Raw genomic sequence first — 12500 nt, 5'->3', positions numbered from 1 at the left:
AAACCCAGATACTTTCCTCTAATGGTGGGGTTGCAAAGATGGACGTGCTTGGTGTTATGGATGCAAAAGTACTGGCTAAGATGCTGGAAGGGCACGAATGATTAATAATACTCATTAGATACGCTCGAAAGATTATTAATTTCTTTGGAATATTCCCGTGTCTTGTCTGTGGGACTTAAGTCAACTTTTCTAAAGTTTTCCCATGATTGTTGATGCTCGTTCTGATTACTCGGGATACGGGTTCGAGTCCTGCCACCGGTCATCAGATTCACTTCATATTTCTTGCTTTTGGATCTAAGGCTTTGTAGTGACAGGCGTATCCGGAGTGTGACGAATTCGAGAAGTTAAGAGGGCATTGTGACTATTACAAATATATATATGTGTGTGTATATATACACACATACAAATTATATACAAATATCACTTAATATCAAATTCACTTTACCTTTGGAATCACTTACACCCACAGTGAATTGTAATGAATAAGTGCTTCGTCCCTGGGAGGATTCGAACCCTTGCCTGACTTAGGAACAACGGTACACAGTGACTTTAACCACCCGCCTAACGAGGTATAGTGAGCTGCACACTAAACGAGATATGAGTCTGAATATTTGTGAACATAAATAAGCCACGCGTGTATAAGTGACAAAAATTCTTTTATACTGTTTATTGGGATGAGGTTGCTTACCCCATGCCCCGCTAAACTTGGGTTATGTCCACCACAGTCGACTAGTTATCAGTTACGTAATTTTTTCTCTTAAGTCAACAAAGGCGCGATGAAATTGATCTCTCCGGCTGTCACCCAGGATATGAACCCAGGAACCAGATGATTTTTTTTTATTGCTCCGTTATTTGCGACTTTCGTTATCTGTTATTCCCAACTTATTTGTTTTTGTTATTTGTAGAATCCAGGAGACTATTATTCTCATGTCAAAGCAACTGAAACGATAAAAACTGTAATAATTAACTACAAGTGTTTTTTTGTGCATTTATGAATGTTCTATATACTTGTTCCTAGTTGTTTTTTACGTGGGGAAGAGAGAGAGAGAGAGAGAGAGAGAGAGAGAGAGAGAGAGAGAGAGAGAGAGAGAGAGAGAGAGAGAGAGAGAGACTGGGTTTCGGAGATTTTGGAGGGCGCTGGCCAATGCTTGCATTTTGCTTTTGTTTGTAAAGTTGAGCCTTAATACTGATTCATGCTCCACATGCTTACGAATGAATAGTGAAGCTTAGGTTTGATTTTATCTTTCTTATTCCGTTTTACATTCCAAAGGAATTGTAGTATTATGAACCTACCAAACCACGTTAATGCACTAACGTTAAATTTATGCTGGTAGGTATGCTCTTCGAGCTAGCTTGTAGTCAGTCATTACACAAACGACATACACACACACACACACACACACACACACACACACACACACACACACATATATATATATATATATATATATATATATATATATATATATATATATATATATATTCTTTTCTTCAACATTGTATATTAGTACGCGTACTGCAAGTACAGAAATGCATTTGCGACCGTACATCCCGTCACATTTTCTCAGATAAAAGACAATTCAGCAAATTACCTCCACCCGTCTATACGCCGGCGTGTTCAAGACACCTGACACCATCTGGAAATATGAAAGAGGACCCCTTTGTTTTTTTCAAGTGCTTCCTTTGCTTCCAATTACGAATAGATGAAAGCAGTAGACGAAAAAGAAGAGAAGAAAAAGTTTGCTTTGAAAAAGCACTACTACTAATATAGGCTCGTTAAACCCATTAGAACAATCACGGCAGTTCCTGGCACGTGCGTATTACAGTACAGCCCTCTAAGGACGTCTTTAAAAAAAATGGCCTTTATTTCGCGTCATTATTTAGTAATTTATCAAGGGGACCTGTCAGGTGTGTGTATCACATTCGATATTCATTTCCATCAAGCGGGATATTTTGCATTTTTCATTCGCTTTGGCTTCTCTTTTCAGCCTTCGTTCTGTTAATTAAATTAATGAAATTAATATTTGCATAATTCCTGTCATCGTGGTTATTATTAGATTTGATTTGATTTTGAAAACTTGTCACGTCTCACATCATCCCCAATTCCATGAGGTCATTACGGCGTCGAATGGCCGTGAATACCATGCATCAATCTATTCACTCATTCATCCGGTCATCCATCTATTTATAGAAGTAGATGGATGAAATTATTTATCCAGTCATTCATCTATTTACAGAAGTAGTTGGATGAAATTCATCCAGTCATCCTTCTATTTATGGAAGTAGATGGATGAAATTCATTCAGTCATCCATGTGCTTATAGAGATAGATGGATGAATTTATTCATCCAATCATCCATCTATTTATAGAAATAAATGGATGAAATTATCCATCCAATCATCCATCTATTTATAGAAGTAGATGGATGAAATTATTCATCGAGTCATCCATCTATTTATAGAAGTAGATGGATGAAATGATTTATCTAATCAAACCTCTGTTTATAGAAATATGTGGATGAAATTGTCCATCCAATCATCCATCTATTCATACAAGTAGCTGAATGAAATTGTTCATCCAATCATCCATCTATTTAAAGCAACAGATGGATGAAATGACCTTGGCATTTAAATTTTGTTTCCATAATTCATTCATATTCGTCCAATCATTCATCTGCTTATACAGATAGATGGATGAAATTATTCATCCACTCATCCATCTATTTACAGAATAGGTGGATGAAGTTACCTTGCCATTCAAATTTTGTTTCCATTCATTCTCAAGGTCATTTTTCATCGTCAGGGCTTAATTTTGTACTTGAGTGCTTCTTAGGGGTTGAATAATATTCTGTTAGAGCATTTATTTGGTGTTCTGCAGGGTGAACATCTCTTCCTTCCGGATTTCCTTGGGGTATAAAGAAATCAACTATTCTGGAAATAATTGATTACGGATATTTTGAAGGGGAATCACTACAGTTTTACGGATATTTTGATGGAGAATCACTACAGTTTTACGGATATTTTGAAGGAGAATCATTATAGTCTGACGGATATTTGAAGGAGAATCATTACAGTTTTACGGATATTTTGAACAAGAATCATTACGGTTTTACGGATATTTTGAAGGAGAATCATTACAGTTTGACGGATATTTTGAAGGACTTACGGATATTTTGAGGGAGAATCATTGCAGTTTGATGGATATTTTGAAGGAGAATCATTACAGTTTTACGGATATTTTGAAGGAGAATCATTACAGTTTGACGGATATTTTGAAGGAGAATCATTACAGTTTGACGGATATTTTGAAGGAGAGTCACTACAGTTTTAAGGATATTTTGAACGAGACTCATTACAGCTTTACGGATATTTTGAAGGAGAATCATTACAGCTTTACGGATATTTTGAAGGAGAACCATTACAGTTTCCAGTTTTCAGAATTTCGTCAAATTGATTTTCCGTTTCATTTTCTGCCTTCCATTTTCACTATTTTGACCTAATCGCAGTTTAAACAGATGGTCCTATATCCATCTATTGACATGCGCGTATATTAGTATATTAAGTGTTTCTACTATACTTCCTTTTTGTTCCTGACGATTTTTTTTTTTCATTTCTAAACTAAATGTAAAAAAAAAAGTAAAAAATACGCCGAAGTCTCTTCGGTGCAATCGAGTTTTCTGTACAGCCTATAATCCTGTATAAAACTCTCAGCCACGCCCCATGAAACTCTCAGCCGCGGCCCATAAAACTTTCAGCCACTGCCCACTGGTGGCCTGTGTTGTGGGCGCCTATAGTGGTGCCAGAGGCAAGATCATGGCTAGCTTTAACCTTAAATAAAATAAAAACAACTGAGGCTAGAGGGGGCTGCAATTTGGTATGTTTGATGAATGGAGGGTGGATGATCAACATACCAATTTGCAGCCCTCTAGCGTAAGTAGTTTTTAAGATCTGAGGACGGACAGAAAAAAGTGCAGACGGACAGACAAAGCCGGCGCAATAGTTTCCTTCTACAGAAAACTGAAAAGGGTCTAAAATAATCAAAATGCTGAAAAGAACGCGTTGTTTCATTAGGAGCTACGCACCATCTGCGTCAGGGCGCAAATGCGTCAATGAAGAAGGATCGCCTTCGCTGCGTTTTGTAGGGAGCAAGTGTGAGTACAGGAAGTGTTGATTTGCGTTCCCGAGTGTGGTGCTTGAACCTCACACAATTGAAGTGGCTCGCGTCATCTTAGGGGTACTTTGGTTCGGTCCAGTTTAGGTGGGTGACTGAGGAGGGAGGACGTTGCTTTGTTTTCACCAAAAAAAAAAAAAATCTTTCTCCCTCTTTTCACTGTCTTTCTCCCTTCTTTTCACTGTCTTTCTCCTTCTTTTCACTGTCTATCTCCCTCTTTTCACAGTCTTTCTCCTTTTCACAGTCTTTCTCCCTCTTTTCACAGTCTTTCTCCTTTTCACAGTCTTTCTCCCTCTTTTCACAGTCTTTCTCCTTTTCACAGTCTTTCTCCTCTTTTCACAGTCTTTCTCCTTTTCACAGTCTTTCTCCTCTTCACAGTCTTTCTCCCCCTTTTCACAGTCTTTCTCACTCTTTTCACAGTCTTTCTCCATCTTTTCACAGTCTTTCTCCTTCTTTTCACAGTCTTTCTCCATCTTTTCACAGTCTTTCTCCATCTTTTCACAGCCTTTCTCCATCTTTTCACAGTCTTTCTCCATCTTTTCACAGCCTTTCTCCATCTTTTCACAGTCTTTCTCCATCTTTGTCTTCCTCCTTATTCTCACTGTCTTTCTCCCACTTTTCACAGTCTCTCCCTCTTTTCACTGTGTTTAGCACTGAATGGCTGAAAGTGCCCGGGTGCTTGTACTAACGATGTGAGTCTCATAAAATCACGCACTGAAGTCTTCATGGCTGGACCATCACTCCTGAAGCCTGTATTTCAATGGCGAAAATTGTCTACAAACTCCACTCCGATGGACCATTATCCTAACTGCACGATGGACTGTGGTTATGACAGTTTTCATTATGATTATAAAAGGGATTCCTACTATAGAGGTTTATTTTGATAAGCCATCGTTCGTGGGACTTTCCTCGTCTTGAAGCTTCAAGTGGAATGGACATTGACTCAAGTTGTTTTCCGTTTAGCTGGGAAAGCTGTGTCAAAAGGCTTTAGCTTTATATAAGCAGTCATACAAGCTCCTTCCTTTTGCTAAAAAAAGGCTTATCTTAAAGCTGTAACTGTAATAAGCCAATAACTCCAAACTCCTTCCTTTTAGCGAGAAAAGCCATGTCTGCTAAAAGTTTTGGGTTGATAGACCATCGTTCCAACTTGAATCCTTTATTGGGAAGGGTTATAGGGCGTAATACAAGCTTCCTTCCTTTTGTGGGGGAGAGAGATACGTCTTCGAACTTTACTTTAAGAAACCATTATTCCAGTTCATTGCTCTTGGTGGTGAAAGGCATGTCTTAGAGTATGTCTCAGTGCTTCAGTTATATTGTCCACCGTTTCATCATCATTCTTTTGACGATAGGAGAGCCATGTCTTAAATTATTTCTTAGAGTTCCAGTTTTATTGCCCATCGTTCCGTCGTCATTCTTTTGATAAGGGAGCCATGTCTTAAATTATTTATTAGCTTTAGTTTTATAGCCCATCATTCCATCGTCATTCTTTTGATAGGGGAGCCATGTCTTAAATTATTTCTTAGCTTCAGTTTTATAGCCCATCATTCCATCGTCATTCTTTTGATAGGAGAGCCATGTCTTAAATTATTTTTCTTAGGTTCAGTTTTATAGCCCATCATTCCATCGTCATTCTTTTGATAGGCGAGACATGTCTTAAATTATATCTTAGAGTTCCAGTTTTATTGCCCATCGTTCCATTATCATTCTTTTGATAGGAGAGCCATGTCTTAAATTATTTCTCAGGGTTTCAGTTTTATAGCTCGTCATTCCATCATCATTCTTTTGTTAGAAGAACCATGTCTTAAATGCTTTCGTTTTATAAACCTACATTCCAGCTAATTGCATTGTGAGGGTGAGAGCTATGTCATAAAGCTTTGAGCGTAGTGGACAACCATTCTAGCCTCCTTCCATTATGACATGGAAAAGTATGTCCCAAACCGTTACTATGATTATTCATTGTATACTTCGTGTAAACACATGTCTGTTTACAGTACTGACTGGCACGCGCGCGGATATCACATCAAACACATTTTTCTGCTGTGATTCAAATATCTCCTCCTGCACTTGGAACGGAATGCTCTTACTTTGAAAGGAACAAAACAATGCATTTTCTATTATGCATACCGTTTCTCTCTCTCTCTCTCTCTCTCTCTCTCTCTCTCTCTCTCTCTCTCTCTCTCTCTCTCTTTTGTTTAAAGCTTTTACAATTGACAACAATGACACCGAACGTGAAATGCAACCCCCTTTTCTCTGGTTTATCCTTCTTCCTCGTTCCATGAGCATAAGTAAATCTAAGCAAAACGAAAGAGGGAGAGGTGGTAGGCCGAGGATGGGGATGGAAGATGATAGAGAAGAATAGAGGTAGCACAGAGGAGGCAGGATGAGGGAGAAGAGAAATAAGAAGAGGAGGCGAATGACAGACTGACATTCAGTGTCACAAGAACATGAAGAGGAATAATTGGTTGACTGATTGATCTGTTTGTGTTTTCTGCTTGGCAAGAAGGAGGAGGGGCAGAAAATAAGGAGGAATGGGAAGAAGAGAAGTAGGAGGAGGAAGAAGAGAAGTAGGAGGAGGAGGAAGAAGAGAGTAGGAGGAGGAGGAGGAGGAAGAAGAGAATTAGGAGGTGTAGAGGAGGAAGAAAAGTAGGAGGAGCAGGAGGAGGAAGAAGAGAAGCATGAGAAGGAGGAGGAGGAGGAGGAAGAAGAAGAGAAGCAGGAGGTGTAGGAGGAGGAAGAAGAGAAGTAGGAGGTGTAGAGGAGGAAGAGAAGTAGGAGGAGGAAGAAGAGAATTAGGAGGTGTAGAGGAGGAAGAAAAGTAGGAGGAGCAGGAGGAGGAAGAAGAGAAGTAGGAGGTGTAGAGGAGGAAGAAAAGTAGGAGGAGCAGGAGGAGGAAGAAGAGAAGTATGAGAAGGAGGAGGAGGAGGAGGAAGAAGAAGAGAAGCAGGAGGTGTAGGAGGAGGAAGAAGAGAATTAGGAGGTGTAGAGGAGGAAGAGAAGTAGGAGGAGGAAGAAGAGAATTAGGAGGTGTAGAGGAGGAAGAAAAGTAGGAGGAGCAGGAGGAGGAAGAAGAAAAGTAGGAGGAGCAGGAGGAGGAAGAAGAGAAGTAGGAGGAGTAGGAGGAGGAAGAAGAGGAGGAGGAGGAGGAGGACCCCAAAAGCCTATGACGGCCCGAGAGAAAAACACTCGTTCACTCGAGGACAAACAAACGCCGCGTTCAGGCGGGGACCGTCAACATAGAAAACTGTCAGAGCAGAATCTCAAATAGAGCGAACCGAGGCTTGTGCCTGGATTGTGCTCGCGAAAGCAAAACAATAAAAGGAAAGAGAAAAATGTCACACAAACACGATGAAAGGGACTTGCTTGGTAACAGCAGAGGCCAGGTAGAGAGAGAGAGAGAGAGAGAGAGAGAGAGAGAGAGAGAGAGAGAGAGAGAGAGAGAGCACTTCGAGAATTCACTGCATAATTTGGCCACAGTACGCCTTTGTATTCAGGGACTCATATGCGTGCATGTCAACTCAGAAGCGTATATACGCAAACATTATACATTTGCCTTTATTTATACATCCACCACGTTCCATACCTTCGTGATTCAGTTATACATACATACATACATAATACATACATATATGTATATATGTATATATACATATATATATTATATATATATATTATATATATATATATATATATATATATATATATATATATATATATATATATATATATATATATATATATATATATATATATATATAATATATTTATATATATATATATATATATATATATATATATATATAATCCCTGTCTTTTTCTTCATGGAAGGGTTGAATATTTTCTACCTTGATAAATCTTTTTGAGAAGAGGTTTCTTGCCCCTTTCCCTTCTCCTCCTAGGTTGCTACCCACCACAGTCTACTAAACCCCAGGTGTAACTCACCTTGAATAAACAAGGGCACAATGGACCCTTCATAAAAAAAAAACTGTTCAAATCGCTGAGGCATAGGCTACATGTTTTTGTGTATAAACACACACACAATTCGTCTTTGCAAAATCAGCTGATGTTTGTGACGCAGCCTATTGTTGCTGTGTACTGCTCACGTTTGCTAGGTCCGTGGGCCCAAAAAGTGGGGCTTCACCTCTAAGAATTGAATCGGATATAGAATTTAGGCCAAAGGCCAAGCACTGGGACCTATGAGGTCATTCAGCGCTGAAACGGAAATTGACAGTCAAAGGTTTGAAATGTGTAACAGGAGGAAAACCTCGCAGTTGCACCATGAATCAATTGTTAGGATAGAGTGGAAAGTCAGATGGAAGAAAGAGAATATGAACGGAGGTACTGTAAAAGGAACGAAAGGGGTTGCAGCTAGGGGCCGAAGGCACGTTGCAAAGAACCTTAAGTAATGCCTACAGCGCACTGCATGAGGTGTACTGACGGCACTACGCCTCTAGAGGGCTTCACCTCTAAGGAACCGAAAGTACTTGCCTTCCATGGATGAAGGTTTGCAAATCAGAAGGAGAACGTCAGCAACAAAAGATTTCCGGAGCTGGAATTCCCTGCCACTGACATGTGCGTTGAAAGGATTACTGAATCCAACACCGTAAATGTGAGAAGTGTTCCTCTGGCGGGTGTTATGAGTCTAATTATGAAAAGGACGGACAATATTCCACTGTTTAATGGCACACCGACCGAAATAATACTCTCAGAAAAGAGGCAGCGACGCCACACTACCGAGGGAAGGCTAAACATTAAGAGAGAATTCGAGTGTCACCGGCCAGACGATTTTCTCTGGTTTTGGACCTATGGGAAAAGGAACAATTGCAGAGCAATCAGAGCACTTGAAGAAATTGAATCAAGGATGGATTAGCATAAATCAAAGCTTTTATAAGCATAGATTAAAGCTTTTATGAGTCTGGTTAAGCGAAGAATTTGTCCTCACACCCTTAATCTTCCAAACAGCTCTCTGAGGACTGTCGTGCAATTGGAACCTCAGAAAGTTCAAGCGAAGATGCAATGCGTTGTTACCCTAAAGCACCCCTTGTATTTGATGATTTACTGACATTTTTATATGTTTATTTATTAATTTGTTAATTTTTGTCTAAAATCTGAATTCTTCTCTCTATATTTCCTATTACCTCTGTTCCTTCTTTCAAATGAACACCTTAATATTCTTTGGAAGCTTGAATGTCAAGACGATGGCCGCTTTGGTGGGTTCACCTCCTGAATAATAATAATAATAATAATAATAATAATAATAATAATAATAATAATAATAATAATAATAATAATAATAATAATAGTTTATTTCATATACGCTATCCCTCCGAGATAAGTGGAAAATCCCTTCATGTTTTCATCGGTGTTTTTTATCAGTTGAATTAAATAAAGTAATCAATTTGCCGATACCCATAGATTGTTTGGGCATAGAAAGGTCAAGCTTCCGTTGCATTGTTTTATATATATATATATATAAAAATCTTTGAGCGATTGCGGTTCGGTTTCCACATTCGCGTATCCGAAGCGTAATCCGGATTTAATATTGAAACATAACCATTTTTTTTTTATAGAATTGTTATGCGTTTTCGCGTTGAAAAATATGCATGCAGAATTAACGTTTGTGCAACGCATATTGCTAGGCCTACTGGAACGATAATAACGAGAGTATTTTTTTCCGCGGAAATATGTTTTCGAATGTTTTTTCCGTCGTTTAGGAGTTTGAAGGGGGAGTTGCGCGTCGGGAGAATGCAGAAATGTTTGTTGACATAAAATGAGTATTCCGGGAGATGGGAGTTTGGAAGTGTTATCGGAAGGGGCGGAAAAATAGTCCCAGGAATGAAGTCTCTGGCAGAGTGAGTGAGTTTGATTTTCTATTATTAATGATATATGATGATAATTTTAGTGATGTTTGAGTTCGCGTATATTCATAAACCGTGGTAGATCATATAAATGTGTGTATATATATATATATATATATATTTATTTATATATATATATATATATATATATATATATATATATATATATATATATATATATATATATATATATATATATATATATATATATATATATATATATGACATTATAAATCTGTATACACTAGAACTGGAATGTATATATATATATATATATATATATATATATATATATATATATATATATATATATATATATATATATATATATATATATATATATATATATAATATATAATATAAAATGTAGAATCTGCTGGTTACTTTTTACCAGATACATATGTGTAATTGTAATAGCCACAATGCCATCTTAACTATATATATATATTTGTGTGTGTATATCTATCTATTCTATCCATTTATCTATCTATCTACCCCTCATGAATGCTCCCTCACTCAGGAACTGTGGAGCTTAACGCCGAGACGATGCTCCGAAGCCGAATGTGCTATTGAATATCACCGAACAGCGAGCCAGCCGTCACATTGCATTGCACCTCCAACGCTGCAATATCGCTTTTCGTATTTCGCGCGTCCTTGTGGTTTTCCCCTCAAAAATAGACCCTTGGAAAAATAGACCCTCTGGCTCCTTTCCCCTCTCCCTCATTCACCTCCCTCCTTCCCTCCCTCCCACAGCCCAAGAAGGATTCCAGGCTTGGTCCGACAATTCACCTTTAAATTCCCAACTGGGTTATTTCCTTTTTTGGCCTCCTCTCGTAACCTCCGCCATTTTTTTTTTTTTTTTTCCCCCCAACTCTCAAATTTCACTTGCACAAAAACACTTAATTTCCCTTCTGAGTCGCTTGTCATATACACCCCCGCCCACCAAGATTCCTCCGGCCACACCACACTCCTCTGTATACAAACACCCCCTCCCCTCCCCCGCCCCACCTCTCCAGTCTTCCAGGCACAGAGATCCTTCCTCCTACCTCCTGGAAGCCGCTTTGCAAAGCAGCATTGCCGCCCCAGGGGTGGGGTGGATGGGTGTGGGTGGTGGAGAGGGAGGAGAGGAGAGAGAGAGAGAGAGAGAGAGAGAGAGAGAGAGAGAGAGAGAGAGAGAAGGCTTCCGGACCCGTTCCTTCAGTAAGAGGCTGTGCGAAAAATCATTTCCTCTCACCCTATAGGAATCCTTCTCCCTTCCTCACGTTCCTACTCCTTTCTATTCCAACTCCTCCTTCTCCTCTTATTCCTCCTCCTCCTCTCTTCTTCCAGTTCCTCCCTCCTCCACTTCTCCTCTTCCACCCATCGTCTCCATTTTATCCATCTCATTCCAAAACCCTCCGTTTTATCGAATGCAATTACATGAAATAACAAATAAAATCAGTAGGTGGAGGTCCCTACTATTTTATTTTATTTTTTTAAAGTGGAAATAAAACCAAAACATTTCTGCTACTAATGCTATTTTGGAATAAATGGTCCCTAAAAAAAATAAATAAATAAAGAAAAACTTTCCGAGACCAGGGAACGAAACCTCTAACTATTTTTTCGTTCTGAATAATGATTTATGTTTTTTTTTTTTTTTTTTTTTTTAGCAAAATATTATTATGCAGCGCTGTGCTGGGAGACGGAATAAACTTTAGGGCTCCCCCCCCCCAAACAGCATACGTCATTAAAAAAATCATATAATGGTAGATTTTAAAAAATCATATAATGGTAGATTTTAAACATAATACATATAACGATAGATTTTTAAAAAATCATATAATGGTAGATTTTTAGAAAATCATTTAATGGTTGATTTGGAGAAAATTCATATAATGTTTGATTTAAAGAAAAATTATATAATGATAGGTTTAAAGAAAAATTATATAATGGTAGATTTTTAGGAAATCATATAATGGTAGGTTTTGAAAAAATTATATGATGGTAGATTTTAAACAAATTATATAGTGGTAGATTTAAAGAAAAATCATATAATGGTAGATTTAAAGAAAAATCATATAATTGTAGATTTAAAGAAAAATTATATAATGGTAAATATAAAAAATCATATAATAGTTTATTTTTTTTAAAATTATGTAATGGTAGATTAAAAAAAAACTATGTAATGGTAGATTTAAAGAAAAACCATATAGTGATAGATTTTTAAAAAATCATGTAATGGTAGATTTAAAACGAATCGTGAGAAGGGTCTTATAGTAATTATATATATATATATATATATATATATATATATATATATATATATATATATATATATATATATATATATATATATATATATATATATATATATATATATATATATATATATATATATATATATATATATATATATATATATATATATATATATATATATATATATATATATATATATATATATACATATATATACACATTAGAAGTTCACGGACG

General features: G+C 37.3%; 1 protein-coding gene and 1 long non-coding RNA gene across 10 annotated transcripts in view; one reads left to right on the top strand and one right to left on the bottom strand.

Annotated features, from left to right (window-relative positions):
• Window positions 1-12500, top strand: part of LOC136847281 (uncharacterized) — a 177249-nt gene that overhangs the window by 36542 nt on the left and 128207 nt on the right. The window lies entirely within an intron of this gene.
• The window catches only part of LOC136847278 (uncharacterized), a 199460-nt gene that overhangs the window by 93113 nt on the left and 93847 nt on the right, over window positions 1-12500 (bottom strand). The gene's annotated exons all lie outside the window — the stretch shown is intronic.

This window comes from Macrobrachium rosenbergii, chromosome 16 (genome assembly GCF_040412425.1).
Source record: "Macrobrachium rosenbergii isolate ZJJX-2024 chromosome 16, ASM4041242v1, whole genome shotgun sequence".
Taxonomy (NCBI): Eukaryota; Metazoa; Arthropoda; class Malacostraca; order Decapoda; family Palaemonidae; genus Macrobrachium; species Macrobrachium rosenbergii.
This window is presented reverse-complemented; position numbering and strand designations above follow the sequence as displayed.